Source organism: Amblyomma maculatum, chromosome 1, assembly GCF_055883805.1.
Source record: "Amblyomma maculatum isolate TAMU_Amacu chromosome 1, ASM5588380v1, whole genome shotgun sequence".
Classification (NCBI taxonomy): domain Eukaryota; kingdom Metazoa; phylum Arthropoda; class Arachnida; order Ixodida; family Ixodidae; genus Amblyomma; species Amblyomma maculatum.
Window position 1 is genome coordinate 342,581,625 of NC_139344.1, and position 19,150 is coordinate 342,600,774.

Genomic DNA, 19,150 nt, shown 5'->3' on the forward strand with positions numbered 1-19,150 from the left:
GAAGTACGATCACGACTAATTAATGGAAGGATCGAATTGCTTTGACTAATTTAACAGCCGTCTTCCATAATGACATGTAATTAATCGACCAGTGTGACGTTTTTTTCTCTGTCTGGGACGCTACTTTGCCTACGTAATTAAATCTGCACTCGCGCATGAGAGAATTAATGGATCATGCGCCATGAAGCTTCATCGTTATTTTGGACGTGGTACATTTCAATACGGTTTTTATTTTAGCATTCTCCTCTTGGCCAGCGCAAATGAAAAAAAAAAAAAAAAAAAAAGAAGAAGGCTTTCCTATTCGCTTCACTTATCTACTGTTCAAATCTAAATTGCGCGTATCTCAACTTCAGTTTTAGCTGTATCAAGCACGGTACCATGCAATGCATCTTGCTGTTTGCTTCGGACCGGTCTTGGTAAAAATGAAATTCAAGTGATTTTTTTACAGAGACCAACGCGTCTCGAAGGATACAGGTTTAGGGGGCACGGTCTTCTTTACGTCATATGCCCAGCAAGCAGTAATGATGTCGAGTGGAATTTCTGACAAGTGCAAATAATCAAATATTACAGTTACAGAACAGTACCTTCGCGACATGTACCCGTATAATCGCCTTCGTTATGTTTGTGCGCGTTACTACAAGTATTACTTAACCCGCATTCTGAAAAGAAGAAGCAGGTCGGCTCCATCGCTCATATTTTGCGCCGTCAAAAAAAAAAAAAAAAAAAAAAACACGGGCTTAGGAAGTCTCTTTTGCCGGCTACTAATCTAAGTGGCTATTAGAATGCAACGTTAGTGTTTTGCCTTGTGCTTGTACCCCTGGCGAAGAATAATTTAGAATAGAAACCCGAGTGCATCGCCACTGAAATCTGGGCCCATATTCCGATTTTATGTCGTTATCGAAATGTCGCTATATCACGTTACCTCGATTCATCTGATTGGTGGAAACGCCGAAATATGATGTTGCCACCTCTTCCGCTTCTGTAGTGGCAACACCCAATACCGGCGTTTCGACCAATCAGATGACTCGAGGTCACGTAAGATAGCGACACTTCGATAACAACGCAAACTCGGAATAAGGGCCCTGGTGCACTTGCGGGCCGGGCCGTCCGCTGATTTTCAGCAGTATTACTTGACAATTTCATCTTCCGGATACTCTCACTAGTAAATCAAAACAGCTGCTGTATTATTTCTAAATCAGCCATTGCGTTGGGGAGCCTAACAGGGTGCAATAACTTATCGGTAATCTGCGAAACTATCACATTTAAAACAGGTACCGTAAGCAGCCGGAACGATGATTTTAAAGAGCAAAACAGAATGCTCGCTGTCTTTCTTCCCACGGCAGTCACATTTAGTTGCTAGGCTAGCTGGCTCATTTAGTTAACGGCACGGAAAAATTAATGGAACAAATTGAAGACGAGCGCATAGAGAGCAGGCAAGACCGGGGAGGCATTTCACACGCCACGCCGCCTAACGATGGCCGACCCACAATGGATACACGAGGGGTAAATGGGGGGAAACGTTCTAAGGATGTCCCTGCATTGAAAATGCAGGCGCAGATGGACGGTATATTCCGATTATGATATCAAACTGCAGACAAAAGGAGCACTGAGGGATCACAGGTAATTTGGAACCTCTTGCATATCCGCTTCCCTTGTCGCAGGTGCTGGTTTATGCGGATGCCGAGGCCGGTGAAAATGGGAGGCGCCACATGCTCGACTGGATCGGCGGCGAGCTAAGCAGCGAAACGCTTTCCATGGTGTTCGCACGCAACTTGATCAAGTGGCTACTCTCCAACAAGCTAAACGGGCTTGTGGTCGAGGGCATGTTCCCCGTGCCGGAACCCGACCGCGCCATCATGATCCGCCTGCTCAAGAAGCTGCACACACTCTTCAAACAGGCACGTGATGCCGCCCCTGCTTCCTGACATGTATATATATATGAAGGAAAGAAGCCAACAGTCGGCGAGGCCAAGGAAAGCGTTGGGGATGGTATGTTTATGTCATTTTTTTTAATGTTTACTTCGATAACCACAGAAATTAGTAATGTAATCTGTTTAGGGGAAAGATAATTAGACACAAAGTAGAAGAAAAAACAACGTGCCGATGGTGGGATCCGAACCCACGACCTCCGAATAACGCGTCCGGTGCTCTACCAACTGAGCTACATCGGCCGCTGTCCCCCCTGCTACTTTCTTGGGTATTTATGTTGTCTGTATACGAACCTTGAGAGTGTTCACCAGCGCCACCCTCAGCCATAGCGGCGGACGTGGGACGTCCTTTGTTACCGCCAGCGTCACGTAGAACGTGATCAAGAGCGAGGGCGAAAGCTGTGCTAGAACCCTCTTACGCTACCTATGGCTTCAAGAGGGTTCTAGCACAGCTTTCGCCCTCGCTCTTGATCACGTTCTACGTGACGCTGGCGGTAACAAAGGACGTCCCACGTCCGCCGCTATGGCTGAGGGTGGCGCTGGTGAACACTCTCAAGGTTCGTATACAGACAACATAAATACCCAAGAAAGTAGCAGGGGGGACAGCGGCCGATGTAGCTCAGTTGGTAGAGCACCGGACGCGTTATTCGGAGGTCGTGGGTTCGGATCCCACCATCGGCACGTTGTTTTTTCTTCTACTTTGTGTCTAATTATCTTTCCCCTAAACAGATTACATTACTAATTTCTGTGGTTATCGAAGTAAACATTAAAAAAAAAAATGACATAAACATACCATCCCCAACGCTTTCCTTGGCCTCGCCGACTGTTGGCTTCTTTCCTTCATGTATTATAACGAGCACCCTCATTTCCCCTTGATTGATCTGCTTATATATATATATATATATATATATATATATATATATATATATATATATATATATATATATATATATATATATATATAAACAAACATGAGTGTTTTAGCATAGGGGTCATTAGAGAGAATTTGAGCCACATTCCCGGATTCCTCCTTCGTGCACACAGTTGCAGCTTTGCGCCCCACTTGGTACAGCACCTACCGCTGCCTAGGCGCAGCACGTATCCATAAGCGTCATCTACGGTGCTTCCCCTTTATGCGCTGAATCTCTCTACCAGGGATGACGTATCTTGTACAGCTGCATCAGCGCATTTTGTCCCCCACTGTTTGCTGTGTACCTGTTCGTGACGTCATTTTTATTGCGGAAACAATACTACGACAGCCAAAGCGAGACATCGGGTGGCCGCAGCTACACCGTGAAGAGGCGTGCGTAGCTACGGTCTTCTCATAAAAAAATCAGCCCCTATACCACGGGCACGAGCTGACCAACTCGGGTCGCTCCATTCATACGGGAAGGTGATACACGTAATCAGCCTGCCAAAACCGTTTGCATCCTCGTTACCCCTACGACACGCAGGCACGTCCATGCGGTTTGATTGAAGCGTGACTTTATATGTGGGCTGGTAGCTTACGCTCTCGCGTCATACCCTTAAAGGATGAGCTTAAGTGTCCCCAATAATGTAGCACCTTAAGCTTATAGGGCATGATAAGGGAATAATGTAGCAGGTAAAAGAAGCTTCCGCCGTTGCTTTCGCAATTCAACTAGGGTTGACCAGAGCTAAACCACAACTAATTTTTTGACAGCTTAATTGGCTGAAAAGGTCGAATTGAAATCAATTAAAACGAGCACGATGATAATGAAAGTGCTTCGATAATTTTTTTACAAAATGACGGTTTATTCCTAGTATGCTCATCGAATAGCTTTTACTTGTCTCGCCATGGTGAAAACCCCGTGTAAAAATGTACTACCACTGCCCTCGCCGGCTAGGAGAAAAAAACATAAGCCCCATTTTTAACGACCAAAGAATGAACGTTCAGCACGAAATGTCGGTAAGCAAAATGAAGCTTCATTTCCGACCCTTGATCGCTTTGTGCTATCAAAATGGCAGTTTACTTGTCCTAGATCGCCAACCGCGACAAGATGAATGCACAAGTTTAATATTTCAAATATTCAGCAGTGAAAAACTCATCAGCCGTTTGACCGCCCAAGTTGTGTTTGCGCGCTTATCGCGTCTCATTTAGTAACCCTGTCACACAGGCATTTCGAAAGACTCCGGGCTGGGTCTATCGTTACGGAGGCCTACTGAACGTCGCGGCAGGGTACCTCCAAAGGTCATCGAGTCAATAGTCTGCAGAGTATTGAACGGAACTTTAATAACGGGCTTTAGAAGGCCTTCTAGAGGGGACAGCGTTTCTTCTTTGGTGCACAGTATTCGCAAAAACACGCCGGATATTAAAACTGCAGATAAACAATTGGATTAAAATATTGAAATTCAAGATATAAAGCTTGATTTTAAGAAATAAAAGAAGGAAACCAGGCGACAAAACACCTCCTCGAGTATAGCTAGTTTTGCAAGGAGTAATTGACAGCAGATTAAAGATAGGCTTTTTTTAATGTCTTTTCCGGACACGCGGGTTTTACGGAAACTTGAAGAAGGTAAACGACAAATTATAATGAGGAAATATGGTATCGGGGACAATGTACTTAGTCAAGTAGATGAGTACAGATACCTACGCGTAACCCTAACATCGGATCTGCAATGGTCATCTCATATCTCAAACATCTGCTCCTCTGCAAGAGAAAAACTAGGGTTCTTAAAATATAAATTACGTGATTCTTCGAGCACACTTAGGCTTCAAGCGTCCAAATCAATCAATCAATCTACTCTTCAATATGTCAGAATAATGTGGGACCTATACACTTCAATGAATGTTGAAAAATTAGGAAGAATCCAAACATTATCAGTAAGATTTATGTATAGCCAGTATAAGCGAAGGAACTCCTCGACAGCCATGTTACAGCAAGCAGCCTTCAAGCCATTGATTGACACTCGTCAAGTGTCCGAGCGGAGTTTCAAGTGTACATCGTTAAACGTTTTTTTTTTTTTTTTGTCGGTGATGAACGACTGCTAGGCATCATCGCCATAATTATGATTACTATCATTATCATCATCAGCAGCAGCAGTAGCCTGACTACGCCCGCTGACGTGCAAAGGCATCACCTGTATTTCTTCAGTCAACCCAGTCCAGTGCCAGAGGTGGTGCACTTTATACCAGCAAGCACACTAATCTTTTCCGCCCACCTGACTCTCCCTCGTCCCTGACTGCGCCAGTATTTCTTTGCAATTGACTCCACTATCCTTAGCGGCAATCAGCTATCTTCACTTCGAATTACGTGCCCTGGCCATGCACATTTCAGCAAGAAGCCCTTCTTCATTTTGACCGGGACGCCATGAACTTACGTTTGCCCTCTACCGGTCTTTGAACGTTACGCCTATCACCTCCCTTTCTATAGGTCGCTACACTGCCTTAAATTTAAGCTGAACCCTTCTCGTCAGCCTCCAAATATCGGCTCTATAGGTGAGTACTGCTAAGGTGCAGCTTTTGTACTTCTTTTCAAAGATACTGGTAAACTGTTATTCATGATCTGGGAGATCCTGATAAGCATGCTTCACCTCAATCTTACTCTAGTTATTAAACTCTCGTGTTCCAGACCTGCGCTCACTATTTTCCATAAGATAATATTTTTCCTTACCTCTTAGGCGCATCACTACCTATTATAAGCTTCTACTTCATTCGTTTCCAGTGGTTTTTTTTTTTTTTTTTTTGCACCGTGCATCAATGCTTCCCAATCATTTGTGTGCAGGCAAACCTCATCCTAGTGGCAGTGGTAGAACAAGAATCCGGCCTTACACACCAGCAGTTCTTCGGGAAGCGACTTAAGCCGTTCGTCGACTACCTCGTCATTCGGAACAGGCGGCAACACAAGACACTCATCGGACAGGTGCTGGCAGAGCTGCCCACCAATGTCCCCTCCGCAGCCGATCCGCCGCTCACCGCTGCGCGCCAGGCCATCCTGTCAGGGCTGCCGCCGAGCCAGGTCCTACTCTCGGTGGAGATGGACGCGGCTACGCTGCGCGTCGAGGACAACAAGACGCTGCCGGGCCTCGAAGGACCGCTGACCGGCAAGCCGGGTCTGCTAGCGTACTTCGAAGTGTGTGCGATGCTCAAGGTGAGAGGAAAGTGGTATGGGGAGGTCGGCAACCTACATCTGCCCATTGGGCGGCCTTTTAAGCAATAAGAAGGTTGCGGGGATGGGGTTACCGCAGCTGGCACAAAGAAAGATTGATTCGAGATATGGTGATGAGTTTTTTTTTTTTTTATACACTATAGGCGTAGTTTGACTGCTGATGATGACGGGGACGGTGGAACTAGTTATTTAAATTAGGCCTTCTGTCACTAAGCTCCTACTCCAGGAAGCAAAATAAACTACAAAAGATGAGACTCGCAAGAAACGGGCTATTAGTTTATCATCAGCATCATCAAGAGACCGGGACGAAAAATAGTGGTTGAAACGGTGATTTGAGAGATTAATTCGTTGAGCGCGAAAGTGAGAAAATTGCGAATAATAAACAGAGCATAAGAAAATCGATGCATTTGCTTGCATATAGATCGATACAAGGCATAGTTCGACCCCCTAGTTCAGAAACCACTAAGAGATTAGCTGAGGTTTAACCCTGCTAAACCTGGTTAGGCGAAGCAAAAGCGTCGTTTTGCTTGGTTTTGATTTGATTAGGCTTAGGTTTAGATATTACCAGACTTGATTTTGCAGCGAATAAATTGCCGAGAGTGTGGAGTCGTGTGCGCCGTCTACTAAAAGAGGGAACATGTGGTGTTGTATCTGCCGTCAAAGGTCAATGTCGAAGGTCAAAAATCATGTGGTGGTACACCATAGGTGGTACCAAGCTTAAGCTACGTAGCCTCAGTGTGACCTCTGGCTCGTGGATGGTCAAGCGGCCTGCCAGGCTGACCTCGGCTGATACATGGAATAGTTAAGCTTGCGCTTCAAAAGTGTCAAAGTTGGAATGTCGCGTAGGTCTACAAAGAAAGCTCCAAGCGGCCATCTTTTGGTTAAGGCATCCCATGTCGAGGCATCGCAGAGCTCAGAGAAACTCCTCGTGAGACGAGGTACACTTGCGAAGCTGACGCGAATTTGACAGCTCATTCCCAGGAAAGCGCAATTGATTACGCGTGACGTCAATGCCTTCATTTCGAAGTATTAAAGTTGGGCATCTGAGGATTCAAAAACTCCCATACTTCGCGCTCCCTCCTGGCGACAGAACGAGTGATGGTGACTGGTTTACACCTCCGTCGTCATGAATGTGCCTGTTCCAAGGCTCACAATCACGTGATTAAGGATATCACTGCCAGCGCCCTTTAGGGGATTCACGTGCAGTTTTCAGATGCGACACACAATGCCCTTTTCACACGTATCACATGAAGCTCACTATTGCTGCAAAGAAAATTAGAAATAAGTTAAAGCACACGTTCACAGAAAGAAACCACCTAAACGCAGCTTGTGCCTAGTTTTAGATTTCCTATGCACACTGCTTCCACTGGACTCCACTGAAGACGTGTAGTGTGATGGAAATTAGACATTACGTCCTTTAAACGGGTTGAACTGAATGCTCTACTTAAAAAGAAAAGCGACTCGCTTTTGTCGGCATGTGCTGGCCGCAACGCGGGTACCAACCACTTAACTAGTGTTCCTCCAGATAACAGAGGTCAGCACGATTACAGTTGGACGCAGCATGAAATCGCCGGGTTTTCTTAGGGATCATTATGAAAGCCTCAGCATCAAAAAGTTATAATGAATCTGTTATGTGACTTAGTCTGTCACTTATTTCTTATCTTGTGTGGTCCAGGACAGCGTCTGGAGCAAGGTGAACGCAACCGACATGGCCAATCCTGTGGTCTTCAAGGATGACGAAGCCGTGAGCTACGAGAATGCGGACAGTATTAGGCAAAAGGCGACGTTCGTCCGTAACCACTCTCTGGGCGGAATCATGCTCTGGGATGTCACAAGCGACGACTACAGGGGCGTCTGTGGCGAAGTCAACTTGCTCACAAAGACGGCGGGAACCATTATTAGCGGCGTACAAATGCGCGACGTGGCTGTTTTTGCATAAAACACTAGAATTGTGGTTGGATATTTTAGCTTTGAGATGGATGGGTATTTGCTTGGACCTTGCTGCATTCCGTTGGCAGTTTCCGATACATTTAAAGGGTATCAGTATGTACCAAGAGTTACAGTACAGAAATGTTCGGAATTCAACGAAGAAATATCTCAATTCATCAACAAATCGCCACCAACACCACTTTATTTAAATATTTCAGGCATCGCAAAGAACTATTTTCGCCAAAGCCGAACAAAGTGTAGAATTTGAGATTTGTTTCGCATGACAGATACTGCATCTCTTTTTAGCGTTTGCATCCACTGAATGCAACCAGCAGAGTGACTAGAGAGATGACTGCTCCTGTGCACTGAAGCGCGCTTAGGAGCTCTGGAACACCACTTTGTTAGCACTAATGGGAAATGCCCTGAAGCTGACATAGCCCTTTCTGAGAAATATCGTTACCAAAGCGACTTGCTCTGCTTACTTTTCCTTTCGTTTACTGAGCTAATTGAGCTTCGTTTTCGTCATTCGACTAGAGGGTCATCTGTTTGCGTCTGCGGATTTCATATTTGAAATACAATATGCAACTTAGCGGGACTCTCGGACTGTGTCCTTAATTGCTCTAGTATCGATCACAATGCTTCTGTATACGGTGACGATTCGGATCGTTATCAAAGAGAGCCATTGAAGGGCCGTCATACTTTGACATGCACGAACAAGCACTGCTATTGCCAAAACGCTTTCTAATTCGTCGTTAGTATACTTTGTAGAGACCGAAATTTCTGCCGAGAACGGCAGCGACGATCGATAAAGGAAAGTGGTGATTGATGCAGGTCCTTTTAGACGTCGTATAACAAGGCGTGTCGTCATCAGACTATCTGTGACGGCTACTTTTCGTAGTTTACAGGCAGCCAAGAAAGAAAATCACTTGATATCCCACTACAGAACAATCCCGATAACAGAACACCTGGCAAGCTGGCTTCGCCTTTCTAATATTCTTAATGCTGGGAAGCATATCCAAAGCTTATAGAAACAAAAATACCAGCTGAATCCTACTGGGGATCTTTAGGGACTAGAAACCGAACAATGCTACCAGTGACAGCATCGCAACCAGTTTTGCCTCTGGAATCCTTATAACAGAGAAGCAGAACATGAAGTTTTGAAATGACAGGATAATACCAAATTGACCATTTCTGGGGCCCCTTCAGGTCAAACAGCCAAAAGTGCGAACTAATTACAGAATGTGACTATTTAGCAAACTGTCACTGTTCTAGTGGAATCCTTAAAATACACGATTAGAGTATGAAACTTGAGTTAAACCTTGAATCAACACAACAATACCAATTCACCATCTATAAAGTCCTTCTGAGCCAAGCAGCCGGAAGTGCGAATGAAATCAACAAATTTGGTCACTTTGCAACCCGGCTCTGCTTCAGTGTAATCATTAAAGCATAGAAATATAATATTAAATCTCGTATCGACAAAACAACTAGCCCTCCCTGTAAACCTGCTGAAGCAAGCTCCCGATTGTGAGGATCAATTCAAAAAGGTGAAAAAGGTATTCTGAAAATGCCTTTTACTCACTGTAATCATTACGGCGGAGAAGCTGAATCTTAAACCTTGAAGTAAGAGATCAATAACAATTTACTTTCCTAGATACTTGTTGGGGCATGTAGCCGAGTTTATGAAGTAATGCTACAGGTGATCGTCTTGCACAGTAGTTGAGCCTCACTGTAATCTTATATATCTTCTTATATAAGATTACAGCGAGGCTCAAGATATATATATATATAGTGGCTGAACCATAGTTCTGCATAAAGGAGTTAGGCAAGGAGACGCAATCTCCCCAGTACTATTCACAGCTTGCTTAGAGGAAGTATTCAGAGACTTGGAATGGGAGCAGTTAGGGATAATAATGATTGATGACCTAAACAGGAAAAGTAGAAAGGTAGGCTTGAAAATCAATATGCAGAAGACTAAGGTAATGTTCAACAGCCTCGGGAAGGAACAGCAGTTTACATAAGGTAGCGAAGTACTGGAAGTAGCAGGCGAATATGTCTACTTAGGACAGGTAGTAACCGTAGATCCGGATCATGAAAAGGAAATAACAAGTAGAATATGATTGGGATGGAGCGTATTTGGCAAGCACTCACAGATTATGACTAGCAGCTTACCGGTATCGCTCAAGAGGAAAGTATACAATGTTGAATCTTCCTTGTGCTCACCTATGGGCCTGAAACGTGGAGGCTAACCAAGAGGGTTCTACTTAAGTTGTGGACAACCGAGAGGGCTATGGAACGAAAAATGGTAGGGGTAACATTAAGAGATAGGAAGCGTGCAGAGTGGGTCAGAGAAATAACTCAAGTTACCGACATTCTAGCGGAAATTAAGAAGAAATGGACATGGGCAGGACATGTAGTGCGAAGAGAGGATAACCGATGGTCTCTTAGGGTAACAAACGGGATTCCAAGGGAAGGAAAGCGTAGCAGGGGGCGGCAGAAAGTTAGGTGGGCGGATGAGGTTAAGATGTTCGCAGGGGTCAAGTGGATGCAGCTAGCACAAAACCGGGTTAATTGGAGAAATATGGGAGAGGCCTTCACCCTGCAGTGGGTATAGTCAAGCTGATGATGATGATGTTGATGTAATCCTAAATGGGCAACTCCTACTTTGACATGAGAATCAAATAATCTTTGGAGAGCCCTTTCTATAGTATATTAATTTTTTCCAAAATATCGAACAGAACTGTTTTATAAGAGAAGCCTTAGACGTCACGGATACAGCATAACACTTATTATGTGCGCGTTTTTGGCAAACCTGGCGACTATAAGTGGCAGTTTCAGAAATTACTTTTCTGAAATTGCCCAAAAGGCAGCTCGAAAATTTCTTCTTCGACAAAGCCAGCGCAAATATCTCCTGCAGCCCGTCAAGTGACGTCACACAAGGAAAGAAAAGGAACCCTTATAAATCTCCACAACAGAGGCCATAAAGAGAGAAATTTCAAAATTCACTTGCACTGGAAAAAAATCGCCTTGCCGTGAAATTTGCGAATGATTAGAAACCTATGGAAAAGATACATCGATAATTCTAGTAAAATCTGAGCAGGTAGAACGAAATACCGTAGTTTCCTATTAAAGTAGACAATTAGGATCTGAAATCTTGAAGTAACAGAAGAATAGTAATCGACATTTCTGGAGAGCTTCGGAGGAAAGTAGCCGTAGGAGGAAAGCAATCCCAAAATACGAACGCCACAAAAACTGGCTCTGTCTCATTGTGATCATTTAAACAGTTAAGCAGAACCTTAACTTTTGATAACACAACAATACTAATTGGCTCTTCTCATACAACTATTGGAGCAAGGCTGATTTGAAAGGAGCCAACTTCGCAAACTTCGTTTCATTATAACCATTAAATCAGAGAAAAGAGACCCGTTCGGCAAGCAGCCGACTGAGCAAAACAATGCAACAAGCGTCCGCCTCTAAAATTGGCTTTGTCTCACTATAATACTTGATGCAAGACAAGCACATTCCGAAACCTTGAATTAACTGAATGGCGTACAGCTGGCTCTTAGCGACCTCTTCTGGGCAAGGAGCCGAATGAGCGAAACAAAGCTACAAGCGTCTGCGCCTAAAAATGGTTTTGCCTCATTGTAACACTTGATACAAGGAAGCACATTCTGAAACCCTGAATTAACAGAACGACATATGCTCTTTAGCGACCTCTTTGGGGCAAGCAGCCGAATGGGCGAACCAATGCTAAAAGCATCCGCCTTTAAAATTGGCTTTGCCTCATTATAACACTTGATGCAGAGGAGCACATTCCGAAACCTTGAATTAACTGAATGGCGTACACCTGGCTCTTAGCGACCTCTTCTGGGCAAGGAGCCGAATGAGCGAAACAAAGCTACAAGCGTCTGCGCTTAAAATTGGCTTTGCCTCATTGTAACACTTGATACAAGGAAGCACATTCTGAAACCCCGAATTAACAGAATGACATATGCCCTTTAGCGACCTCTTTGGGGCAAGCAGCCGAATGAGCGATCCAATGCTACAATCATCCGCCTTTAAAACTGGCTTTGCCTCATTATAACACTTGATGCAAGGAAGCACATTCTGAAACCTTGAATTAACACAGTGACAATTGGCTCTTAGCGACCTCTTTGGGGCAAGCAGCCGAATGAGCAAACCAATGCTACAAGCATCCACCTTTAAAACTGGCTTTGCCTCATTATAACTGTTGATGCGGGGAAGCACATTCTGAAACCTCAAATTAACAGAATGACAATTGCTCTTAGCGACCTTTTTTTGGCAAGCAGCCGAATGAGCGAACCAATGCTACAAGCATCCGCCTTTAAAACTGGCTTTGCCTCATTATAACACTTGATGCGAGGAAGCACATTCTGAAACCTCGAATTAACAGAATGACAATTGGCTCTTATGCCCTCTTTACACGGCCGGCTTTACACGGTTACGCTTAACCGAGGTTACCGAACTTAACCACGGTTAACCACCAATCGCGGTTAGCTGTGCTTACACAGCTCGCCGCCGTTCTCGGTTACGGCCGCCATTGCCCATAAAGTACAACCGAAGCTACGCGGTGATCTGCGGAACGAAGCAGCATTTACAAATATCTTATTTATAACGTAGTTTCCGGAGTGCCATCCAACAAGGCGTCAACCACGCGGTCAAGCCCCGCACGATGGCAGCACCTCATCGACCACCGTAAACACCACCGCGTTGGCTCCTCCTCCCGCAGACCGTACGCGAACGACACGGCGGCTCGCTAGCACCGACGTCAGAAATAAAGCGCGCTAAATTTATTGGCATCTGGTATACTGAACCGAATATCAGGTATGAATTATTCTTGAAGATCACTATCCAGCGGCAAATTGCTGGCAAGACCAATAACCGCGACACTATCAAGTTTCTGCTTAAACCAGCTGTCGCCGGTGCATTGCGGCTCACCGCTCTGTTTATACTAGCTCTGCGATTAATGCGTCCCCAAAGTTAATCCTGTCGTTATTTTACGGTGGCAGAATAGGATTCACAACAAGGAAGTTTTATGAGTACACCATTTCGACAGCGTTGATCAGTTCCAAAGCGCCGACCGCCGTGGTTTCGGAGAGAAATAATTTAGGCCTATCGACGACTAGAGGGTTACGCACCCCGCCGTCGTACGCCGCGCTCGCGCGCTTCACCACCGCAGTAAGTGTAACGTACCTTAGCCTGCTCGCAGCATCCCATGCTGCAAGCGTTGCGAACTTGTGCACTTTCATGATAAAGCTAACACCGCGCATGTTTTCACGTTCCGCGCTCAGTACCAAGCCGCGCAAACGATACTGCAGACACAGGACGGGGCTTCAGTACGCAGACGCTTGGCTGTGACGCCGGGCGGCAGAGGAGATACCGCCTATTCAATACGGGCAAAAGTGTACACACATTTGAAGCAGACACGCTCGTACGCTTCGCGCACGAGCGCTGCCGACGAGCAGCCTTCGTCAACAGACGCGGCCATAACCTCGGTTAACAACGAAAACCGAGGTCGCCAAACTCGGTTTGCGATAACCGCGGTTAGGGATGTAACCATGGTTTGGTATGCCGTGTAAATGGGCTAACGACGGTTTCGCGTAACCGCAGTTGCGCTAACCTGTAAAAAGGGTATTGCGACCTCTTTGGGGCAAGCAGCCGAATGAGCGAACCATTGCTACAAGTATCCGCCTTTAAAACTGGCTTTGCCTCATTATAACACTTGATGCAGGGAAGCACATTCTGAAACCCTGAATTAACAGAATGACAATTGGCCCTTTAGCGACCTCTTTTGGGGCAAGCAGCCGAATGAGCAAACAGAATCCGCCTTTAAAACTGGCTTTGCCTCACCATAACACTTGTTGCGGGGAAGCACATTCTGAAACCTCGAATTAACAAAATGGCAATTGGCTTTTAGCGACCTCTTTGGGGCAAGCAGACGAACGAGCAAACCAATGCAACAAGCATCCGCCTTTAAAACTGGCTTTGCCTCATTATAACACTTGATGCAGGGAAGCACATTTTGAAACCTTAAATTGACAGAATGACAATAGAGGATTTACAAAAGTAAGGCTGGCAACGGTGAGCGGCACGGCAGGCTCATCACGCGCTGGCGGCCATATTTTGATCGCTTCATCCGTCAGCTCCGTGTCCGTCCGTCAATGCTCGCCGTTCTCTCCGCGTTTGTCACGTTGTAACCTAGTGTGCTGTGCTTGGACCGACCGTTCGATGTCAAGAGAAGACACTACCTGGTCGAGGGAACTCTCCACTGTCCCTGGAGGTCTCTGTCAGTGACACCTAGATATTGACAGCCGAGGCGTGGTGGAGCCCACGGGACGGGCTGCGGAGTGCAGTTACAAACGTCTCTGCGAGTCGTACCCGGACCCCTCGTTGATCTTTATAGCGTCGTCCCTATCCAGATACAGTATCCAAAAGTTTTATAATGTGGAGAATTTTGTTTTGTCTGTGTGCCTTTGCTATTTACTTGGAAGCCTATGAGAGACGATCACGAGTTTGTTTTGCTTGGTTTACGCATCACCGTCGTTTCGAAGCAGAAAGCGAAACTTATCAGTGGATGCCTGTTTGCTTTCCGGGTTGGTTTGGCGCTTTGACTGTCCGTGCTAAACTGATCAACTGAAGTTGTCTTCTGTGTAATTGACTAACTGAAATAATTGAAGAAGGTGTTCAAAGGTATCAAATGACTCAGAATGAAAGGCAATGTTTCCTGATGCTAAGTATTGGTGTATAAAAATGTAAAATAATAAAAATATAAAAAAATAAAGAAAAATAAAAGTTTTAAACGTGAAGAAAGAAAACATCGTCCACGTGTGTGTGTGCGCGTGCGTGCGTGCGTGCGGAGACAGGCGCTATGGCGTCATATCTTAACAGCTTAACGGCGGAGCTTAAGTGTCGCCCTAATTTTTTTATAACAATAGGATATAAATTGATTTTATGAACGCACCAATCACACACACTGCGCAGTAATGTGAGCTGACTTTTCAAATTTCTTTTCGTTTCAGCTGAGTTCTTGTTTACCGAACCTTGCCTTGTCAGCGCTTGTATCTTCAGATGTCTTCTATCTGACAGAAGAAATAAACAAGAAATCAGCATATATACAAAATCAACTGAATTTCAGGTGGTTGTCAATTAGCGAACCATCCGGCGACTCGATGACACACGCAAAAATTGAAACGCAAGCTTCGTTATTTTATTGGCCGCGCTGGCAGGTATTTATAGGCACATAATGCAAACATGGGCTGCGCGCTCTGGACACGTACCGGATTTCACACGCATCATCAGGCGATAACACTTTTCGAAACGAGCTGGAAGTGAGCATATTACAGCAGACTAGTGAGATGCCATCTTTTCCGGCTTTACAAGACGCTGCGGGTTTTGCAGCCGCTTTTGCAGCGTGAAACACGCAGCTCAGGCATCCTAGACAACCGTTTTGCTCTCTGCACTAAGCACTACAATATCGCACTACGGTGAAAAGTAGTTTCGGTAATCATGCCCTTGTCATCAGTCAAATACAGAATGGCGAATGCAGTCTACGTCGCATATACGGTCGCGTACATGCGTATACCTTAATTCTGTGCGCATCTACGACGGTGCGCTGCTTCCACCAAGGCGCACGTTGGCAGCACTCTGTGGGAGGCGCGGGCGGACGGATCAAAGCATGGCCGCCGCACACAGTTTGTTTTTTTCACTAGGTGGCGCTAACTTTCGTAAAGCCTCTATTGGCCCTTAGCAACCTATTTGGGGCAAGCAACCGAATGAGCGAACCAATGCTACACGCATCCGCCTTTAAAACTGGCTTTGCCTCAGTATAACACTTGATGCAGGAAAGCACATTCTGAAACCTTGAAATAAAAGGATGACAATTGGCCCTTAGCGACCTCTTTGGGGCAAGCAGCCGAATGAGCGAACCAACGCTACAAGCATCCGCCTTTGCCTTGTTATACACTTGATGCAGGGAAGCACATTCTGAAACCTTGAATAGAGGGTTTACAAAAATAAGTCTGGCAACCATGAGCGGCACGCTGATCCGGCGCTGGCAGCCATATTTTGTTCACTCCATCCGTTCGCTTTGGTTCGCTTTGTGTCCGTCCGTCAGCGCCCGCCGTTCTGCCCGCGCTTTTCATGTAATCTAGTGTGCTGTGCTTGGACCTCTCTTCTCCCTGGCGGTGTCTGTTAGTGAAGCCAAGAAGCGTATTTTGACAGCCGAGGCGTAGCGGTTACAAACTGCTCTACGAGTCGTGCATGGGCCCCTCATCGATGCGCGCAGCGTCATCCGTATCCAGGTACAGTATCTAGAGTTTTGTAATGTCCAGATTTTTTTTTTTTTTTGGTCTGTGTGCCTTTGCTATTTACTTTAACGACTATGAGAGACGATCGCGAGTTTGCTTGGTTTGCGCATCACCGTCACTCATCCCACTGGGAGCAGTGGGATACTTGTTGGTGAAATGAGCGAGGATGCAATTTGTTTTGAGATGAAATAATCGTGCGTAATTTGGCGTAAGTCGGAATGGCGTTTAGCACTTTCCTGCCTATGCTGTCGACGCAGTTATTGGCACGGGTCTCAGAAATAATCGGGGGCTGCGTAAAAAAAAAGAAAGAAAAATGTGTAGTGGTAATTTTTGCTTCCAGTGAGTGAAGATTGATTGGTTTGTAATAGGCGATGATGAGATAATAAAATATTTGTAATTAATTGACCAATTGATGAAATAAAGCAACAAAAAAGAAAAAAATTGGAAATTGAAGGTTTAAAGATGACAAAATGCCCAGAAGGAAAAACCAGTACTTGGTAATGCTAATGAAGAAAGTTTAGAATGCGTAATTGATTAATTGATATAATTGAATGTGTTCAAAGGTGTCAAATTACTCAGAATGGAAAGGTGATTGATTGTTGCTGACTCTTAATATTGGTGTATAAAATATTTTTTTTTATTTTTTATTTTTTTATTTATAAGATACTGCAGGCGAAAGGCCCAGGCAGGCTATTCACCTTAGGATATTCACAAATAAAGAAACAAATAATCGAAATATAAACTAAATAAAAGCTAAAAATTCAAAAAGGGAATAAAGAAAACGTGTGTGCGTGAGAGAGAGAGAGAGAGAGAGAGACGCTATCGCGTCATACCCTTAACGGCGGAGCTCAAGTGTCCCCCTAATGTTTTATAACAGTGTTATATAATATAAATCTGGCTTTATGAACACAGCCAGTGGCACCAAGCACTGACACTTCGCAGTTATGTGAGTTGACTTTTCAAATTTCTTTTCGTTTCAGCCGAGTTCCTCTTCCTCCGAGTTCCTCGAAGCTTCCCATGACAGCACTTTCATATGAGGTTAAGGCTTCAAATGTCTGCTATCTGACAGAGGGAATAAACAAGAAATCGGCATATTTACTAAAACTGAATTTCAGGTGGCTGTCAATTAGCGAACCATCGGGCAACTCGATAAAACGCACAAAAGTGAAAAGCAAACTTCGTTATTTTATCGGCCGCACTAGTAAATAAGAAGGCACAGAATGCAAACCTGAGCAGCACGCTCTGGACGCGGACCGGACTTCGCATGCATTATCACGTGATAACATTTTTCGAAACGGGCTGGACGTGAGCATATTACAAGATAGTAGTGGGATGTCATCTTCTCCTGCTTTACTAGACGCCGCGGGTTTGGCAGCCGCTTTTGCAGCGTGAAACACGCATCTCGCGCGCACCAAGCACTACCATTTCGTACGACTGTGAAAAGTAGTTTCGGTAATCATGCCCTTGTCTTAAATCAAATACACAGTGGTAAATGCAACCTACGTACAAAAGGTTTCAAAGAATGTATTTGAACTATAGCATTCGTTATACATGCATTGCTCCATGCCCTTGTCTTAAATCAAATACACAGTGCTAAATGCAACCTACGTACAAAAGGTTTCAAAGAATGTGTTTGAACTATAGCATTCGTTATACATGCATTGCTCCTACTCCCGTACCCTCCATCGAAGCATAAGCTTATCCTTCAGGTTCACAAGGCTCCATAGCACGCAAAACAACCTTGCTGTTTTAGTTGATAGCACGTTCTGTGAGCTAGCTCCCAGTCAAAGGGACGTAAAGCCGATTAGGATTGCAAACGAGCGGTCGCATACACGCGTATATCTTGTTTCCGTGCGCATCTATACGACGGTGCGCTTCCTGCAGAAGGGTACGCAGCAACATGCTGTCATCATTCCGAATAGAGCTTGGTGCTAGCATCTACTGCTGTGATGTTAAAAAAATGAAACAATCGCTTGTGATCATTCCAATGCACCTTGCGGTGCAAGCATGGGTTCCACGAAGGCGCACGTTGACAGCGTACTCGATGGGAGGCGCGGGCGGACTGAACAAATCATGGCCGCCGCGCACAGTTTCTGTTTCTTTCACTAGATGGCGCTAACTTTTGTAAATCCTCTATTAACAGAGTGACAACTGGCCCTTTAGCGGCCTCTCTGGGGCAAGCAGCCGAATGAGCGAAAAAATGCAACAAGCATCGGCCTTAAAATCTTGATTTGGCTGAATAAAATACTTGATGCAAAGAAGCATAATCTTAAACCTTGGATTTACAGAAATTACAACTGGCCCTTTACAGACCTCTTCGGGGAAGCTGCCGAATGAATGAAACAATTCTACAAGCATCCGCCTTTAAAACTGGCTTTGCCTCATTATAATATTTGATGCAGAGAAGCACATTCAGAAACCTTGAATTTACAGAATAACAACTGGCCCATTAGTGAATTTTGGGGGGCAAGCAGACAAATAAGCGAACCAATGCTACAAGTATTTATTTTTAAGATGGTCCTTGCCTTAATGCTTATATAATGCTTGATGAACAATAATTATAATGCTTGATGAACAAAAGCACGGTCTGAAACATTAAATTAACGGAATGAAAACTGGCTATTTGAAGGCCTCTATGGGACAATCAACCAAGTGAGAAAAATAGGGTGCCTCGATATAAACGTTTCAAGCTTCCGTGTTTCAAACTGGCTTTGCCTCATTATAATACTTAATGCAAAGAAGCAAAATTTTAAACCTTGAAGTAAATGAATCATAACTGCCCCCTTTAAATAAACCCTTTCGGGCAAGCAACAATGTGTCAGTCAGCCTGTTACAAAAG